The 20,591-nt window shown below is 42.1% G+C and overlaps 1 protein-coding gene across 1 annotated transcript in view; it reads right to left on the bottom strand.

The window, feature by feature from the left end:
• kank3 (KN motif and ankyrin repeat domains 3) overlaps window positions 1-20,201 on the bottom strand; it is a 68,871-nt gene extending 48,670 nt beyond the window's left edge. Inside the window, exon 1 of the mRNA XM_080733153.1 lies at window positions 20,089-20,201. The gene's annotated coding sequence lies outside the window, so the exon portion shown is untranslated. The remainder of the gene's footprint in view (window positions 1-20,088) is intronic.
• Between the last annotated feature and the right edge of the window lie 390 nt (window positions 20,202-20,591).

Here is a 20,591-nt window from a genome sequence, read left to right as displayed (position 1 = left end):
GCAGATCTACAACGACGCGTTGTGAGCTTGTAGACCGGAAATTACGTTTTTTTTTTAAAGAAAATGCTACCGGATATGCAGCTCCGTAAATAATAGGTGAACTGATCCCAGTGTATGACGGAGGATCATTTCACGATACATTTAAATCTCCACGATACGATTAATGTGAGTGTTTTTTTTATCACGCTGAACGATAATAAGGATTATCATCCCATCCCTAGTCTTGAGCTGCAGCGATCAGATGGGTCACAGACAGGGCTGTAGGACCAGGCGGCTTCATTAGAACAGGGAAAACACCGCGCTGCGCTGCTGGTCCCAGGCCCACTGTGTGGCCCTGCCTGAGGCCATGCTGTGGAAAAGTGACCTCATCCCCAACAACACCCTTTTCCCGCAAAGGAAAACGAAAGAGAGAGAGAGGGAGAGAGAGAGAGAGAGAGAGAGAAAGAAAGATAGAGTGAAAGAGAGAGAGAGAGAGGGGGGTGCACAGAGCAGCATTGCCAGATTTTGCGCGAGAAACAGGCAACCAGCCCACAATGAAAACGACCCCAAAAGAAGTGACTATAGGCTACAAGATACATTAAAACACAATGTACATCGGCTATTTGGGGGGGGGGGAATTTAGAAACAAGCCCCAAAGTTGCTTCTAATACGTGGACATGGCAACACAGCCCTTTTCCCGTAAAGAGAGAGATAGAGAGAGAGAGAGAGAGAGAGAGAGAGAGAGAAAAGAGAGAGAGAGAGAGAGAGAGAGAGAGAGAGAGAGAGATTGAAAGTTGTGTCTGACAAATTGTGGAAACCTTTCGTTTTGTAATAATCATTTTGAGAATGATTTAAAATAGTGAATACAGCCTGCTATTTTCACTGGTTTTGTGCGACAGTCTTGTATGATTAAGCAAAAAAAAAAACGTACACATTTGAAACTTGGAGATATGAGGTTTCTGCCCGACAGTGACTAAATGGAGGAGGTGCAGAACGGATCTCCACAACAGCGGATAGGAGGCCGTACGGACGGTAGAACCAAACACACTCCGGCTCAGATTAGATCTTTTTTTGTATGCTGCCCTCTCTGTGGACCAGCCTCAAACATCCTCCTTTTCAGCCCAAGTTGTACAGCTTCCACCATCCTGCTGCTTAACATGACAATGAACGCACCATTCACATATACATGGAAAGCATGCCCACACACACACACGCACACGCACACACACACACACACACACACACACACACACACACACACACACACACACACACACACACACACACACACACACACACAGTGCGCACAGGGGCCTCTCAGCTGCTGGGATAAATCTGCAGTTTCCTCAAGGGAAGATCCCCCCCACCCACCCCCATGTCTTGAGAACACAAGACAAACACACAGAAACATGCACTTACATACTACATACATACATACATAGGTTTAAATCCTAGTCTAAATAGACTAGAATGTAAACAAAGTGTCGGTCTGACAATGGCCAAAATGATTATTTTATCATTATTTTACGCTTTTTGTGGTCATTTTTTAATTGAAACACATAAGAAGCTTATTTTCGAAACATTCTTTTTATTTTAGCATCTGTTTTTCAAGAAAAAGTTGACTATAATAGCTCCTTTAAAAAATTAGGACAGCTTTGAAAATCGCACAAAACTAATCCTGAACTACAAGCTCAGATCTACAGCTATGAGCTTGGAGATCAGCTATTTTCCGGTGTGCAACCAAGTATAAATCAGGCATCCCCGGGCTTAACAACCCCCCAAACCTTAACCTTGACCCCCCCGACCTGAAACCTTTACCTAATTCATCAAATCATGTCTAGACACAAAACAACCATTTCTCTTGTGACGATCAATGAGGATCAATTGTCCTCGCAATGACTTTCTCAAAATACCACTATATCGTCGTTGTCGGGTGCAAACCTTGTATCTCCAAGTTTCAAATTTGTCCGTTCTTTCGCAAAGTAAAGCCCTGCTTCATCATACAAGGCTGTCGCACAAAAGTAGTGAAAACAGCCGATCTACAAGCAAACAACGCCTCGCGGTGCGAGGCGTTGTATGCTTGTAGATCTGCTGTTTTCACTAGTTTAGTACATTTTATAGATGATTAATACAAAACGAACAGTTTTGGACATACAAGGTTTCCACCCGACAACAACGATATGCTTGTGGGGAATTCTGGCCCTCCAAAGTATAGTAATACAGGTACACACACACACACACACACACACACACACACACACACACACACACACACACACACAGTGTGCGCCCCCAGGGAGACCTCCCATTGTGTGAGCGGAGGAACTGGGGTCTGTCGCTGACAGGAAGCACATCGTCCTGGCCTGCAACACTGTTTCCTGCAGGACACAGGAAAACACTGCAAACCCCAGAGCATGTGTACGCTTCACACACACACACACACGCACGCACGTGCACGCACGCACGCACGCACGCACACGCACATGCACACAGGGACGTGCAGAGAATGTTAGAGAGGCAGGGGCTGAAATGTCTAAAAAGGCCTTTTAGTAAAAATATTGAAAATAGCTGACCTCCAAGCTCAACTGAGCTTGGAGGTCGGCTATTTTCAGTACTTGATACCACACTAAACTAAGCATAAAAAAGGCAATACTGGAGATGTGGCGTACGTACGGCATGGATTTCTACACAATGAGGGCAATTCTTTCAACATAAGATGACGCATTCATGTTCAGCAGAGTTTGGACAAGGCCATTCTCTTGAATGCTGCCTTCAGGTGTGGCATGGAAAGAGGGCATTTGCATTTCTTTCACCACAGTAAAAACTGCATTCATGGTCTGGACTGGGGAGGGCACTTTTTTACAGACGGATAAAAGGGCAGGGGCTCAAGCCCCCTTTCAAGCCTATGTGTGCACGTGCCTACACGCGCACACACACACTGAGGCTAACATCACATGATATGTCATGCTGTGCTTAGATAACATGTCATTAGTGTGAGGCTGTGGTGTGTGTGTGTGTGTGTGTGTGTGTGTGTGTGTGTGTGTGTGTGTGTGTGTGTGTGTGTGTGTGTGTGTGTGTGTGTGTGTGTGTGTGTGTGTGTGTGTGTGTGTGTGTGTGTGTGTGTGTGTGTGTGCGTGCGTGCGTGCGTGTGTGTGTGTGTGCGTGCACGCCGGCTGAGGCCCTGCATGTTAAAGGAAGTAACACCCTGCCACCTATAGTTCCATCTACATCTAGCTGTTATCCCAAGCTTAGTTCAGACCACAGATTTGCCAAGAGACAATAACTCCATGTTGTGTAGAGCTTGTAGCTTGGCTATTTTTACCGCATAGTACGGAATGTACGCTGTCCTACATCAAATAAGGATCGGGAACACTTTCGGAACGAAAAATAGCGCAGGTCCGAAATTAACGTTTCGAATCGGCACCAAAACCACAAGTTCTTCACTGTGGTGACCGTTGTGCCGTGCCGTGCCATGCCGCGGGGTGAACTCGACAGACGGGAAAACGTTTCAAGTGGAAAAAGGAATCTCAATGATTTACTTTTTTTCTCTCCATCCAAATCAGGTTGACTTCAAACAGCAGACATCACATGTGTCTCATATCCGTCCAGCCCCTCCCTCTGCAGATTCTCCACCAGCCCCAACACAATCCGCCACATTCAGCCTCCACAATGAGGCATTATGCCACTTTTGGTCGGTGACGCTGTTTTCGTCAAGTATTTTGTGAGGCCTCCTTGTTTTCTCTTCAGTCCCAAAAAAAACCCCGCCCCACCCCCTCTTTAACTCCCCCCCCCCTCCTCTCTCCTCCCCACTGAGTCCAGGTTCAAAATGTCACAAAGTGAATTCAATAAAAGGCCATTGGGTGGGAAGAGGGGGGAGTCCGTGCAGGCTTGATGTGTCTGTCATCAGACACATGTGACGTGTCTGTCTTCAGAACACTGTCAACAGACAGGCTTCGATCGGCCAGCAGTGGCTTAGGAGGTAGAGTGGCCGCTTGGGAATTGGAAGGCTCCCGGTTTGATTCCTCTGCACCCCTTCAGTTAGTGTCAAAGTGTCCTTGAGCAAGACACTGAACCCCTAGTTGGTGTTGGTGCCTTGCATGGTTTCCTGTGATGCCTGTGTGTGAATGGGTGCTGTCATTCTCTCCATTACGACATGTCGCCACTCCGAAATTGACTTCTTATTGTCGGAGTGGCGACACTCCCATGGGGGTTCGGTTTAGGGTTAGGGTTAGAGACAGGGTTAGTGTCGGAATGGAGACATGTCGGAAAGGAGACATGTCATGTCGGAGTGGAGAGATGCACTCGAATGGGTGAATGTAATGCACATTCTAAAGCGCCTTGTATAAAGGGCGCTATATAAAATGAGCCGTTTAACATTTTACAAGAGTCTTGTGCACATGAGTTCAGCTCCGGAGGAAGTTCTATTTGCATACAAAAACGTGACAAAGGCTGCTATGTGCTTGCTAGCTTCCCACACTGGCTTCTAAAAGTGTCATGAACAAGCTGTTGGGGGCAGACGTACGTAGGAGCCTCATGCAGCCTGTAGGAGTGGCAGACAGATATACGGGTCCACTTCCCTGTCATTGAACCTCTCTTAAGCGTAGCGTGAGTGTGAGCTGTTGAACTTGGATGCTAGGGTCCATTGACAACTCTCTGCGTCACGTGAGGAACTGTAGAGATCCAAAAAGCATGCAGACTAGACTGGACACGAAGACATTCTTGTAGTGGGAAACGCTTGCTTGGAAACAATGTGCTTTTTGTAAAAAAGGAGCGTGAGCAGTCCAGTGCCCCCCCAAACCCCCCCTTCCCTATTTTTTTTCCTTTCTTTTTGTCTTTGCAGAGACCGAAAAAGATTACATTGAAGAAGCAATGAGACACAGATTTTCACAGAGTTTCACCTGTCCTCACAACGAAATGACAGGACTTTGACTCTGGTTCCACATAGTAACGTCTCACATGTGTGGACCTCGGATTATATGATCTATGACGTATGACTCTGGGAAGTATTTCAATAATTTGGGACGTATTTCTATACAATCTGATCTGAGGTCCTTGACTTTTCATAAGAACACAGAATTTGAGCCTCTTCAGCCTGTCAGTGTGAACAAGACACTTGGCCCTAGGTTGATCTTTAGGAATCATAGGAATGCCACGTTATGACATCCATTCTTTATTCTCTATAGGCAGGACAGAGCAAGACCGAGTGGCTTTTGTGATAGTTTTGAAGTCACCAACACAAACTGGCATGATTTTAGGGATACATCTTTCTGTTTCTTATCAGAATCATCGTGCTTCGAGCTTGCATACCTGCTGCTTTTGATACTTTTGTGTGACGAACGACTATTATGAACCTACGCTCAGTCAGTGGTAAGCAACCACCACCGGCACAGATCACAGTCACAGATCAACATTCTTTGAAACCGATCTGTGCAGCAGAAAGATTCTTCATATAGCACGGATGATGTCCCCATGCAGTAACAGATCCCAGAGGAACAGATGAAAAAGCCCCACCCTGAAACAAAGTAACCCCGGCTTAAAAGAAAATGTAGTTTCCCCCATTTTTCACCGATTAGCTGTTGTTTCCACTGGCCTCTGTCTGCAACCAGGCTGTCCAGGCTGTTCTGGCTCTGGTTCTCCTGTATGGAGTCAGAGTCACATTGCATTCTGGGAGCAAACAGTCCCCCTTTTTTCATTTGTGGTGAGCAGGGGTGTCGCACCAAATTCTGGGCCCTGGGTACAACAAGGATTCACTTCAATTATTTTGTGCTTTAACTATTGAAAAATAGCAGATATACAAGCTCACAGCGCGGCACCGAGTGCCGCGCTGCGAGCTTGTAGATCTGCTATTTTTTGAAAAATCTTGAAGACTTGTGCAAGTCTTTGAATATTTCAGATCCTTAATCTAAGGTCTTTTGAAAAAACTATGTTTCTATGTCAGTGGTGCTCAAACTTTTTCATGTGAAGGACCCCCAAAATGATATGTTTGGCCACAGACCCCCATCTCAAAGTACTAAGTTCCAGGGACCCGCCCAGAAGCAAAATTTGAGTTACAAATGTTTGCTTAAAAAATAAATATATTCAAAGATTTGCACACATTTTCACGACTTTTCAAAAATAGCAGATCTACAAGCTCGCAGCGTGGCAATCGCGCTGTGCCACGCTGTGAGCTTGTAGATCTGCTATTTTATCAATAGCTAAAGTATAAAATAATTAAGGCCCCTCCACCTTGGGCCTTAGTAACTCAGTCCCACTTTCCCCCCTCCTTGTGACGCCCCTGGTGGTGAGCCACACTTCTGAAACAATATCCAGGCCTGTTGGTACCAGCATCGCTCAACCGACTCTACACACTGTCGGCTGTATGACCCAAGAGTGGGTTTGTCTTGAAATGCCCTTGCTCCGAAACACAAGCAAATCCTAATGCCAACCAAAACAGACAAAGCCGAGTGGCTTTTGAGTTTGTTTTGAACTCACCAACACAAACTGGCGTGATTTAGGGATACGTCTTTCTGTATCCTATAATTGTACAATTTGGTCTCTGTCGGTGAAGCCTCACTATGTCCAAAACGGTTACATTTCAGGAGTCAGAGAGGGAACTATGGTATCAAATCAAAGAAAAGGGTCCCACACACTGTGTGGAACTGGGAAAAAAGGACACTATTTATTAGACTGACGTTTCGGTTGTTATCAAGCAGGGATTTCAGGATTCAAATTCAAAAATAGAAAAGTAAGCTTGTATATCTGCTACTTTTGAGACTTTTGAGTGACGCTCTACTATGAAACTTTGTATCTCCATATTTCAATATTTTCCCCATAAATGAATGCCCGTATATTGTATATCAGTGTTATGAAAGTAGCGATAACAGCTGATATACAAGCTCACAGCGTGCGTCGCTATTTCTGAAAGATTTAGAAAGAGAATTAAAGTGGTAAAGTGTGTCTGGGTTTCATAAATATTAAACCAATGAAAAGTGTTTAAGGGCGTGTGACTAAACAATAACTACATTGGATCCATAATGGAATGCATTGTTTTTTTCTTTTTCCTTTTATTTCTGAAAAGTAAAGTTTTTGGACATAACGAGATTTCCACACGAGAGCAACGATATTCATTACTGTGCCTTTTCACGTTACCTCTGCATGTTATCGTGTGCAGCGTACATACTGTATATCAAAACAATCAAAAAAACTACACAGCATCCAGAAACTCCAGCTCAGAACTGGGTTGGCCTACAAAGCAAATAGCATACAGTACAACAACCATAGTCTGTGACCCATTTGTTTCCTTCACTACAGTAGCAATTGGTGCGTCCAGATGTTTGATTCTCATAACTGCATGCGTTCCAGATGTCAACCAGTGCTATTGGCTCCTCGGAAACTACTGAACTGTTACAGTAGGTGATCATTTGTCAGTTGTTTCCTCGGGGGAAATTATACCAATTCGCGAGCATCTCTTGGATCGAGAATGTCAGTTAATGACAGGGCTAGTGGGTCTATATCTTTAACCCATTTAGAACGGGTACACATTTTGTGTATCATTATTTTATGCTTTAACTATTGAAAAATAGCAGATATAGCTATACAGCGCGGCACCGAGTGCCGCGCTGCGAGCTTGTAGATCTGCTATTTTTGAAAAATCGTGAAAATTTGAATTTTGACCCGATTCTATAAGTGTCTTTTGAATCCTTCTAAGACTTTTTGAAAAACCTATGTTTCTATGTCAGCAATCTGGCCAGCCATCGTCAAAGTAAATGTCCTTTTCACTTAACTGGAGCTCAGCTAGTCTGTTCTTGAGAGACTACTACGTCAGTGGTTCTCAAACCTTTTCATGTGAAGGACCCCCAAAATGATATGTATTTGGCCACGGACCCCCATCTCAAAATATTTAGTTCCAGGGACCACCCAGAAGCAAAATTTTGAGTTACAAACGTTCGCTTTGAAAATACATCTATTCAAAGATTTGCGCACATTTTCACGACTTTAAAAAAAATAGCAGATCTATATCTGCTATTTTTCACTGGTTAAAGCAGTCAATGATTCTAGGCCTAAATGGGTTAAAAAGGGTTGCCCTACAAAGAGCCACAAGAACTATGCAAACTATTAGCCACTTAAACCCTTATACTTACTTGACCGGGATTTCCCAGGGCTTTATACTCGTTTTCTCCCTGTACACCAGGGGTCTTCAACAAGGGTGTCCTCAGAGTTACAACAGGGGGGGGGTCCGCCAAAAAAGCAGAAAAATAGCAGATCTACAAGTTCAGTGAGGTTTGGTGTAGAGGGGAAAAAAGAACAGACCATGTTTTCTAGGAATTCAGGGTTTAACTGGTTAACATGCCAATAATGCTCCTTTGAATTGAATTGGTTAACTGTGGAATGAACTCCCCGTTCCAACTGGAACTGCAAACTCGATCACTCCCTAGCTTCCACCGTAGTCTGAAGACTCACCTCTTCAGAGTCCACCTAATAGCCCATAGCACTTACCGTAGCACTTGCCCACCCTCGATGACCATACAAGTAATTTAGATAGCATTGTTATATAGACCGATGACAGGCCCTTTTCGACTTGGCATCCTATTGTACATCGAAATCTATAGTGTGTATAGCTTCGATGCACAGTACAGATTGTTGATGTACTGAAAGTACACATTAACATGAATCCAACGCAATGCTAAACGAGTCTATGAAATTATCTATGAAATACATGAAAAAGTTCAATTTGATATAATATGTAGTGGGGGTCCCTGCTTCATTTCTCTCTCATCTAAGGGGTCCTTGGCCTGAAAAACCTTGAAGACCCCTGCTGCACGCCAAATCCCTTCGCCGAAAGCAGCCGAGCTACGAGCTCAAGGCACATGTGTGAGCTTGTAGATCAGCTATGTTGGCCTGTGTTCGGAACCAGAATATGGACACTATAGGGTTCACATGGTCACGCTAAAAATACCCATGAGGTCATTCACAATGTGGCGTGCGCGTGTGTGTGTGTGTGTGTGTGTGTGTGTGTGTGTGTGTGTGTGTGTGTGTGTGTGTGTGTGTGTGTGTGTGTGTGACTGTGTGACTGTGTGTGTGTGGACTGTGGACACTCTAATATAGTTATACATAATGTGTTGATAATATTAGCCTCATGTTAGCTGAAGTGATTAGCCTGTAATGACTTAATGCTCCATACACATGTAACGCGACGCTGAGTTCTTCAATGAATGTGTGAGCTGTGATGCGCTGTAATCAGCTCTGTACTGTACCAATCACTGTTGCCACATTCTGTGGGGGAAACAAGTGGACGACCGGTCCTTCAAAAAGAGTGGCTATTTTCAAAGAATCTTAAACAAAATGTGAAATATTTGGAATATGTTTGAAACATTTTAAATTCACAAATCTTATATGGGGGTCCCTCCCTGGCACAAAACATTTTCAGATGAGGCTCCCTATGGACAAATACGTAATAGTTTGGGGGTCCTTGACATGAGAATGTTTGAGAACCGCTGATTTAAACAACACTAGACAGCAAGCCTAAATAAGCAAATACACTTGAGAAAGAAGCCCCCCCCCCCCCCAACCACCACTATTTACAAGCAACTTTACTGAAAAACAAGCCAAAAAGTCACTAATAATAATAATACCGGCACCAATCAGTGTGGTGGTGGTGTCACTATTTATTGTGTGCAGCATAAACATTCACACAAATAGTAGCGAACAGCTTGACCATGAGATCTCATAATTTAATTCTCTTTAATGGGAATTTGGAGTGTGGAAATCAATGCATGCTACTGTACTGTAGGATTAACAGTGCAGACAGCTGGGACAAAGATTTGTTCTGAGATAGCTGACAGAAAGTACACAACAAACATAATTAGTTGTTAGTTACTCCTGAATACCTGGTATTAGGTACTCTCTCTTACAGCACAGCACAGCACTGCATACATACAATCAGTGGTAAGTAGTACTCACATTATTTACTTAAGTAAAAGTATCAATACTGAAATGTAGAATTCAAAATTAACCATATATGGCTAAGACATAATTCATTTGCAACTGTGACTCGCGTCACAGCAACCACACTTGCAAATTCATTCTGTCCTTGTACCTTTTATGCCCATATGTGGAGATCCCGGATGTCTTCAATATTAAGCCCATATCTGGGAATGCCCATAAATGGACATATTGTGTCAGTATCTGGTGTTTCAGCGAGTTAATTTAACACCACTGCATACTGTAGTTTTAGAGTAGAGATGGTGCACTACAATAGGTTGTTAGAGAGATTGTTAGCAACGCGATGCTGTGATTCATGTATTGCACGTGCCTTATATAATAGCCATTATTAGGATTCAATGTTTGGAACTATAGACTAATGTTTGTAACTGTTGGTCGCCCCATGGCAAGCTTCCAACATGTTCTTGTTATCTCTGAGCCAACCATAATCAACAACAATAATTGATAATTCAATGATTTCATATTATATGAATAGTCTTTATATTCACGAGAGAGAGAGAGAGAGAGAGAGAAAGAGACTTCTTTCATATGTCTCTCTCTCTCTCTCTTAATAACTCTGGACTGGTTATACCTACTGACATCATTTCCTGGACAAGAGAAACAACATCATCTTCTACATTATCCTAAGGGGAATAATCATGTTTATTTTCCATCCACTGTCAAGTTAATTTGCTGCTCTGTGATCCATAACAATAAATGGAGTTTCCATGATGCCATATGCTATCATGAAGGCCAGTATTACAGGAAGTCTTTCTGAGCGTGGATCCTTTGGGTTCTTTGTTGTGAGAAGATTTTGCTTCCACACTGCGAGTCAGGATTTCAGGGCACAGTAGGGCTTGATAAGTGCCTCTTTCCCAAGCCATGTTCGCAGTCGACTTGGTGCGGTTATATTTAGCCCGGCATTTTTCAATCAGTATTTCTCATGCAGTCCAGAGCGTAGGCAGCAACCGAGGGGAGGATAGTTAGATAGATATAGAGCTACAGTGACAACTTTCAAAGATGTATTATTATACAATGGGAAGTGGTGTTATTGACAACAGCTGTGTTCCAGTAAGGCTAACACCCATAAAGACACACAGATAGCTGTAGTGACTTTGTACATAAACTGCATTTGTTTTTTACATGAAACACTTCAACCCTAGCATCCCTATTATGAGGGGAACATTAGGAGAAAGTAGCAGATCTTCAAGCTTACAGCAACACTCATTTTCAGCAAGAGCAGCCCAAGTACAAGTGTTGAAGGTTTTTAAACCTTAACTGCCTGAAAATACACCTTAACATGAATCCAACACAACGTTACACATTGTATACTGTCAAACATGTCCATGAAGCCATCTATGAAAAGGTTGAGTCTGCAACACAATTTGATACAATATGTAGTGATGGGTCCCTGTTTCATCTCTCTCTCAGCTTAGGGGTCCTTAGGGTTGGCCTGTGAAAAACTTTGAAGATCCCTTCTGTAGTCAATGAACTGCATTTATATAAGCGCCTTTCTAGTCTGTCCAACTCTTCAAAGCACTTTACACACACATCCACACAGTGATGGGTGACAGCGTTGGAAACCATCAGCCTAATGCTGGAGCAAGACACCAACCTGCTCATGGGGAGCCACCTGATGAAGGCCAGCTGATGGCCGAAACGTCGTCTAACTTTATGTTTTAAATAAACACCGTGGAGCATTGAGCTGTGTGCGGACCTCCATTCTTTAATCAGCAGTTAGAGGGGGTCATGATTGTCTTGCTCAAAGGACAACTTCACACACAGCCAGGATGGAGCCAGGATTTAACCGAGAACCGCCCCTCGACTCCCTCCTGGCCACATCCAGGGACTACAGAACAACAGAAAGGTCTCTCCCATCATCACGGCAATGATGTAGTAGTAGTCGATCTGACGATCTGATGCGTGATGAAAATGTAAATGGTTCCAGTGTGTGAAAGCGTACAGTACATCAATCTGGCAAGAGAGAACCCACCAGAAATAAAGACGATTGTTTTATCCTTTGAATCAGCTGCGGAGATCTGTCTGAATCTGTCTTGACTTGAGGGATTAACAGTATATTGACACTGAGGCAGCCAGAGAATGACTCCGGCTTAAAGACAGAAACAAAATCTGAATCAGAAACCTGCATGTCTTCCAAACTCTAAACTCCACTTCTGAGGGGCTTTTCCCTTCTTTGAGGAGCAATTTGAGAAGCCACTCCAATCAGAGAAATCTGGCACCAATGCGGAAAGTTGTAATTTCCATTTTCAAAGGGGTGGGTGCCTGCTAATTATGGGGAAAGCCTTCAGCTATCAGCTTCCATGTAGGCCCCGACACTTAGCGCTAATTACTGCCTGAGAAACAAAATGCTTTAACTCTAAAAAGATAAAGGCACCAGAGTGATTTGCGTAGACCAGTAAGGCCATAAGTGTGTGTTTGGAATGTTTGAAAACACACTCCTTTAGATTTTACTGTTGTGACTGTAATCAGTGAATGTGAGCTTAATGCTGGAGCAAGGAATGGTTCCTGGACTTGTTACAGCTGTTGTTATCTCCAAGATTATCCTTGGAATAACAAACCATTGGCTCTGAATCAGACCGCGGGTTCCAGTGTTCACTGACTCACTGCATCCTCACACCACCGCCACACAGAGCTCTCAGACCTGAGATGGTGAAATAAAACCAATGTGGCTGTGAAGAATCTGAAGATACATGGCTGCATGTTTTCAGGCACTATTCAGCAGTGGTGTAAAGTAACTAAGTACTTTTACTTAACTGGAGTATTTCCAATTTTCAGTACGTTTACTTCTACTATACTATAGTATACTCCACTATACTACTATACTTTAAAGGTTACTTGAAAACTTGAGTTATTAGTTACTTTGCAGATTTTGATTATTAATGCAAAACATACATAACCTCTTCAACGCTATATACATTTTGGCCATTTGAAAATAGCAGACAAGCTCACAATGAGAGATTTCTTTTGAAAATGTGTGAAATGGGACATTCCACTTTTGGTACTTGAAGTATATTTTGATGCCAATAAGTTTGGCACTTTTTTCCATGTCCGCTATTCAGGAGTACTTGACTTCTTCGAGATGAAGATGTGATTGCTGCTAATGCGGGAAATGTAAGAAAGAAGGAAGAACAACAACTATTCGCCTGGGTAAAAGAAGAGCAACGTCCATCTTCATCTCACTGCGACCCTGAGTATCAGACTCCTACAGTGCCCCAGTGACACCCTTCACTAAATTTACAGCGGTTCTATTTTTGAGAGGTCAGACAGTAAGTCATACCCCAGGGTATACTGTTGCAAGAAATGAGCGCCACCGTTTCACTGTGAGTGTCCCATGTGAGCTCATCAATGTTGTTGAAACGCTTCACGGTTGGAGATGTAACAGGCGCTAAGTGTTTGGATTTGCTACAATGACCCTCCCAGGGCTGATAGTAGCCTAGATAACATGACAGGAATTAGACGTGGGAGGGAGGGATGGGGGCAGTGTTGATTTCGACTAAAACTATGAGGACAAATGTTCGTTGACTACCTTTTTTTTTACTGACGAAAACTAAATAAAAACTAATGATGACTAAAACTAAGAGTAAATATATTGACAATATGACAATTTTGTCAATAAATAAAAACTATTAGGGAGGGACAAGTGGAGAAGAGATCCAGTAGCACTAAAAGACAAACCATTTTATGTTTGGTTGCACTCAGGTGTTTGCACTCTGAAAATAGCAGATCTACAAGCTCACAACTTTGTGAGCCTGTAGATCGGCTATTTTCAGCATGCAACCAAGTGTAAAATCAGGCATGACAACGCCACCAAGGCCGGCCTAAATACATTTTTGATGACAAAATCAACATTTCAGATGACTAAAATGACCAAAAAATAAGTACATTTTATTCAAGAGACTATGACTGGCACTAAATCAAAATGTGCAATTCAAAAGACCATGGCTAAAACTAAATCAAAATTAACCCTGGATGGGGGGGTTGTCAGGGATAGGACTGGTCTGCCTGTTTGCTCAAATGAAGGCTTGGCTCTTTCGTTCCAGTGGCATGTGAGAGGATATTTAGTGGTCACCTCATTTGTTTAGATAAACTTCTTGTTACCACCACACTCTTGACTCCTCTGGTGCAATATCCTCTTAGACCAAGTACATTTAAATGAGTGATGGGTCGCACTCAGAATGGCAAGAGGGATTGCGTTAACATCTTTTATTTCTTCTCCATGTCTTTGCAATAAAAGGACAAACGTTTCGGCTATCCAATCTTTGTCAGAGTCTGTTATTCATATCATTTGCTTAAGCCCTGTTTTATACAGCGGTGTACAGTGTTCGAAAATAGCCAATCTATGAGCTCACGTCGTGATGCGAGCTTGTACGTAATATCTCCTATTTTCTTTGAAAAACATATTTTTTTTACAATTTGTGGGGGAAAATTAAATACATTTCCATTTGCAAGTATAATAATCACATGCCCAAATATGGATGCTGGGATGAGAGTGGCTCATTCTCTGCAGCCTACATGTAATTTAGATTTTTAGAGTAGTTGGCTTTGGCACAATTATCTCTGTGCTTTCTCTACAAGGTTCTCTACAATGTCATGTCAGAAACAACAGAATATACTCCTTCAAAGTACATATTAAAATGATGGTTACTTGAGACCATTCATAATCAATCCTGCACTTTATTTGACAACATATCCTGTGCTACTTGAAAGTAATACTGTCATTTTTTACAAAATTCACTTATATATAGATATATATTGCCTTCTAAACGCTGCTATTTTCTATTAAAATTAGTTTTAGTCTTAGCCTTGAATAGATATACTTTGCACCTTTTGTAACTGTTTTGTACCGCTGTTTTTGTATGTATGTATTATGCTTTGTTTTCCCTGTGTAAAGTAAAGTAATGTACTCTATTGTCTACTTGTTTTTATGTTGTTTTTGTTTTTGTTTTTTTTGGTGGTGGTGGGGGGGGGGGGGGGGGGGGGGAGAGAGACTTTGGATGTAAATGAGTATCTTTGCTAAATACGGTGTATTTACATTACATTGATATGTATCGTTCGTTAGTATGCGGTGTTGCATCTAAATAAACAAATAAAGTAAAGTACTTAACAATGTTCAGAGATATCATCTAGCTGTGAAAGAAGCAGCATGGGGGCCTCAACAACACACACAGTGACAGCAACCGCCGTCTTCATCAGCTATGGTGTTGCTGTGATGTATTTGTCCCTGTGGTGGTACTCACATCTTTTACTTAACTTAACCCATTCAGAACGGGTACACTGTATTGTGTATCATTATCTTATGCTTTAACTATTTAAAATTAGCAGATATACAAGCTCACAGCGCGGCACTGAGTGCTGCGCTGTGAGCGTGTCTTTTGAATCCTTCTAAGATTTTTTGAAAAACCTATGTTTCTATGTCAGCAATCTGGCCAGCCATCGTCAAAGAAAAGGTCCTTTTCACTTAAATGGAGCTCAGTTGGTCTGTTCTTGAGAGACTACTGTCAGTGGTTCTCAAACCTTTTCATTTGAAGGACCCCCAAAATGATATGTATTTGGCCACGGACCCCCATTCAACATATTTAGTTCCAGGGACCACCCCAGAAGCAGAATTTGAGTTACAAACGTTCGCTTTGAAAATACATATATTCAAAGATTTGCACATATTTTCACGACTTTAAAAAAAATAGCAGATCTACAAGCTAGCAGCGCGGCACTCGGTGCCGCGCTGTGAGCTTGTATATCTGCTATTTTTCACTGATTTAAAGCAATCAATAATTCGAGGCTTAAGTAAAGGTATCAATACTGCAATATAGAAAAACTCTGTTACAAGTGATGGACCGGAATTCAAAATGCACTTGAGTAAAAGTACAAAGGTCTGGCATCAAAATGTACTTAAAGTAACAAAAGCAGAAAGTACTCATTATGCAGAATGTCCCATGACACACATTTTTTAAAATACATCTTTAGAAAATAGCAGATCTACACGGTCACAATGCATGTGAGCTTGTAGATCGGCTATCTTCATATGGCCAAAATGTACTGTACAGTATTGGGCTGAAGTGGTTAATGTATGTTTTGTAATAGTAATCAATCTACAAAGTAAGTTTTCAAATAAATGTAGTGGAGCAGAATTACAATATGTGTTACCCGAGAAGTAGTGGAGTAAAGTACAAATACCTCAAAATGATACTTAAGTACAATACTTAAGTAAATGTACTTAGTACTTTCCAACACTGCTCAACAACACACGCACGCACACACACACACACACACACACACACTAGGGCATTCACGAATAGTGATTTTTAGTATTCGAATTATTCAACCTCAAAGTATTCGAATAGTCGAATATTCGACAGGACTGGCCAAACTGTCAAATATTAAGTAAGCAAGAGGCGAACATTGTGAAAATAGCCGATCTACATGCTCACAACGCCTCGCTTTGCAAGGCGTTGTGCGCATGTAGATCTGCTATTTTCACAATATTTATCTGCGGAACCGAGTCTTAAATGTAATACCTAATTCCAAGTGCTTGTCAGGGTTCTTATGACTTCCTATCTAGCCAAGCTTTATAAACCATGAAGAAATATATATTTTTTAAGACAAAACAATAAAAAAAAACGAATATTCGACTTCGAGTCACACACACACACACACACACACACACACACACACACACACACACACACACACACACACACACACACACACACACACACACACACACACACACACACACACACACACACACACACACACACACACACAGCAACCGTCTTCATCAGCTATGGTGTTGCTGGTGTGTTTGTCCCTGCCTCTTCCTCTCCTCCTCCTCCTCCTCTCCCACCTCTCAGAGACTTCTCACACGTCTACATAATACGCCGGTGACAGTTTATAAGTGTGATATTTTTACATCAGCAGTCAGTTTTGTGTTCCGGTGACCGCGGCCAACTTTTATTTGAACCGGAGCTATAATCAGTGACATGGCTGCACAACATTATGGGCACGGGGAGTACTAACTAAAGAAAGGCCAGAGATTTCATGAGCTACGAAGCAGTGTGGTGGACAGAACATTTACTCAAGTACTGTACTTTAGTACCACTTTGAGGCTTCTACACCACTGCATCTCAAAGGAAAATATTGTGCTTTTCACCACTGCAGTTATTTGAAAACTTTAGTTACAAGTCACTTTGTAGATTTTGATTCTCTTTACGAAACCACTTCAGACTTCTATATTTTTGCAATTAGAAAATAGCCGATCTACAAGCCCACAATGTAACGCATTATTTGTGAGCTTGTAGATCGGCTATTTTCAAAGGACTTTTATACATTTTATACTATTGAAAACTGAAATAGGTTGGTCGTCCCAACTGAAATCTGAGCAATAGCCTACTTTTGTACTTTTACTCAAGTACATTTTGAACAATGAACTTGTACTTGTAACACACTATTCCTACAATAGGGTATTGATATGTAAACTTAAAGTAAAACATGTGAGTACTTCTTCCATCACTGGTAGCAAGTTGTGAAAAGTGATGATTGGACTGTGTGGTCATTCGAGGCCAGACATGTCATGTGTCATCTCGTCCCCATAAGTTGCATTGTTAACCACTTGTCTTCAACCCACTTTAAAGTGAACCACTTAAACCCTATAGCCTGTAGTTTGTTGACCGGAGTCCCCCAGGGCGCTTTACTAGGTCCACTCCTTTTCCCCCCTCCTCTACGTCAAATGTCTTTGCAGAGAATAGCCGACACACGAGCTCGCGGCGCATTGTGCGCTTGTATATAGGGCTGTCACAATTATTACATAATCGTCTAATCCAATTATTTGACATAATCACGATTATTTGACATAATCGCGTTTATTTTTCAAAATAAAAAATAGTGGAAATAGCAGATCTACAAGCTCACAACGCGTCGCATAGCGACGGGTTGTGAGCTTGTAGATCGGCTATTTCCACTATCAATGTTCTTTTTTAAGTATAAAGTTGTCAAATATGCCTGTCATTTCTTTGTATATTTAGGTTATCTGTCATATCTGCCATGTGCAACTTCAAAGCCTACAAGCCAAACAGAAATATAATTGTCAACGACAAAAACACAATTAAATCGTTAATCGCAATTATTTGAGTGACAAATTAATCGTCATGTAAAATGTCATATCGTGACAGCCCTACTTGTATATCTGATATATTTTCTCTGAATGTTCTCCACAGAATAGTGCCGGGTTCAAGTATTTACATTTCTGATAAACTGTAGCTCTTTCTGTGCTTGCCAATTTAATCTTTTTGTTTTGTTTTGTTTTGTTTCGGAGTTTCCTTCTATTGTTATGTGAGAGGATGTGCCTCTTGGCGTGCTGGTGTTATGTAAAGTCCAGCGCAGCAGAACTAAATCAGGACATGTGATAGATCAGAGGCTGTATGTGCGTAATGTAATGGAAGATCCATCTAAACCTGTCTGATGATGGAGATAAGGATCACAGAATTAACACTAGACTCACATGACATGACAGGGCAACGCAGGGTCAGTGTGCAGTCCACTGGCTCTGCATTACAGTATGATCAACAACAATAAACTCTCAAACCTTTTAATTTAACGCTCTCCCAATTCCTGAACGCATCCTCAGTCAAACTATGCCTAACCCTAACCTTATTCCTGATCTTATAACCCCAGTAAAACTATTCCTAAACCTAACCTTATATTCCTAAAACCTCTGTAAAACTGTGCCTGCTTAAGACAAACCTTATTCCTAATCTTAACCTCAGTAAAACTATGCCAAAACCTAACCTTATTCCTAAACTTAACCTCAGTAAAAGAATACAAGAACTGCTGGGGGGAGCGTCCGAGAAAAAAAGGGTGTTTTGGGGCTAGCCTTCCGGTTACCATCAGCATGAAATGAATTAGACCACGGACGCCCATGCATTTCAGTTCTCAATAAGTGTAAACCAGCTGAACACAATTTTGTTCAAGGTGCATGTATTGTTGAATGCCAAAGAAGTCATCTAGGCTATAGATATTTATTCAATAAGATTTTCATCTGTGGGAAGTGGGAACCAAATCTACAGTGCAAAATCCAAAATGGAACCAATATGGCTCCTAACCATCAACCATTATAGCTGGGGGCCTCCTGGAACCACCTTAAGGACCACTGGGCGGGGGGCAGGGGGGGGGCACACAACACATTGAGAATTCTATAACTCTACAAATGTGCGAGTCACTCTCTTGAATGACACAGAGCCCGCAGATTACAGTATGGTTTAAATTAAGCTAAATAAAATAGAGCTGAGATAAATTTGCCTGCATAATGAAAGACAGGCTTGACCATACAGATGGGATGTCAGCGGTCAGAGAGACAATGGGAGGAGGGGGCATTCCCATCCTTCTATTGTTTTACAGGGGACTTGTTTACTTTGTGAATACAGTCAATACACACACACACGCACGCACGCACGCACCACAACCACTCTGCTGTGCTGCTGTCCCACATCCAACAATGTCATGTTACTTTTAAAATCTGCTTTTGGTCATTTATATAGGCTACTGCTGTTACATGCATGTAGGCCTACTATGCCAAAACGTGACACAAATGTATAAATATGCGTTCCTTAAGCAATCAAAGATTAGGTTAAACAGCTGTTTGACATGTTCTGAGTAAAAAAACGGCATGCAAGGAGTTTAATTAAGTCAAAGAAACCAGCTGTAGGTTGTTATGAATAGGCCTAACTGACACTTCTAAAGAGGTTTACAAACTGGAAACTGCATTAGACAAATGATACACTGTAGGCTGAACGGATACAAACTATGACTGGCTTATACCGGGGGCTCCGAGCCGACCCACCCGCGACACGAATAGCCTGACAAATCAAATGCATCTAATAAAAAACAAAGACATGCTAATGAATAAATAGTTTCTAAAAACACACCATAGTTTACCTACGATACAGCACCAAACAACAACACAAATAACTCAGTCATTCATGAACGCATTCATCTATTTCAATTCATAGCCAAAGACAGAGTTGAGAATCTACTTTCCTCAAATAAGTCTGGTAGAATGTGTGGATGTTAAAAATAAAAAACGTGTTCATTGCATTTGGGAGCAGTGATCAATAGATGAGAGCAGTGTCTTACCTTGCGTCAGTCAGATGTGCGCTGACATTCTTGGGCTCAGCGGTAATAAGGAGGTAATGATACATTTGGGAGGAGGACGGAAAAACACAGTCCTTCTTAACTTAATGCGCGACTTCTCTGCCTCAAGTCTCTTCAAAACTTCACCGATTGGATGACTGACAGCAAAGCCGTCCAATGAGGAGCAAGGGGGCGGCACCGCTGCGTCTCTGACGTCAGAAGAGGCGAGGACTATCCCCCTATTCAGTCAGATGGCGCCAAAATGACGTGTATTTGCCTTCTGTTTACAGTGGTTCTCCAGGTGGGGTCCGGGGACCCCCCCCCCACCCCAGGCAGAGGCCCCTGAGGGGGTTCCAGGCTTCCAGCTAAATGAGGAACAGTTTAATTTCACTGTTATTTCATAGACTAGTTAGGCCAATGATAAGATAGATCATAGTTTCACTCTCTCCACTGTTATCTGCCACCACCTACTGTACAGTCAGTAGACTGTAGCCTAAGTGGTTTGA

The sequence above is a fragment of the Nannobrachium achirus genome (assembly GCF_963921795.1).
Source record: "Nannobrachium achirus genome assembly, chromosome: 1".
Taxonomy (NCBI): Eukaryota; Metazoa; Chordata; class Actinopteri; order Myctophiformes; family Myctophidae; genus Nannobrachium; species Nannobrachium achirus.
This window is presented reverse-complemented; position numbering and strand designations above follow the sequence as displayed.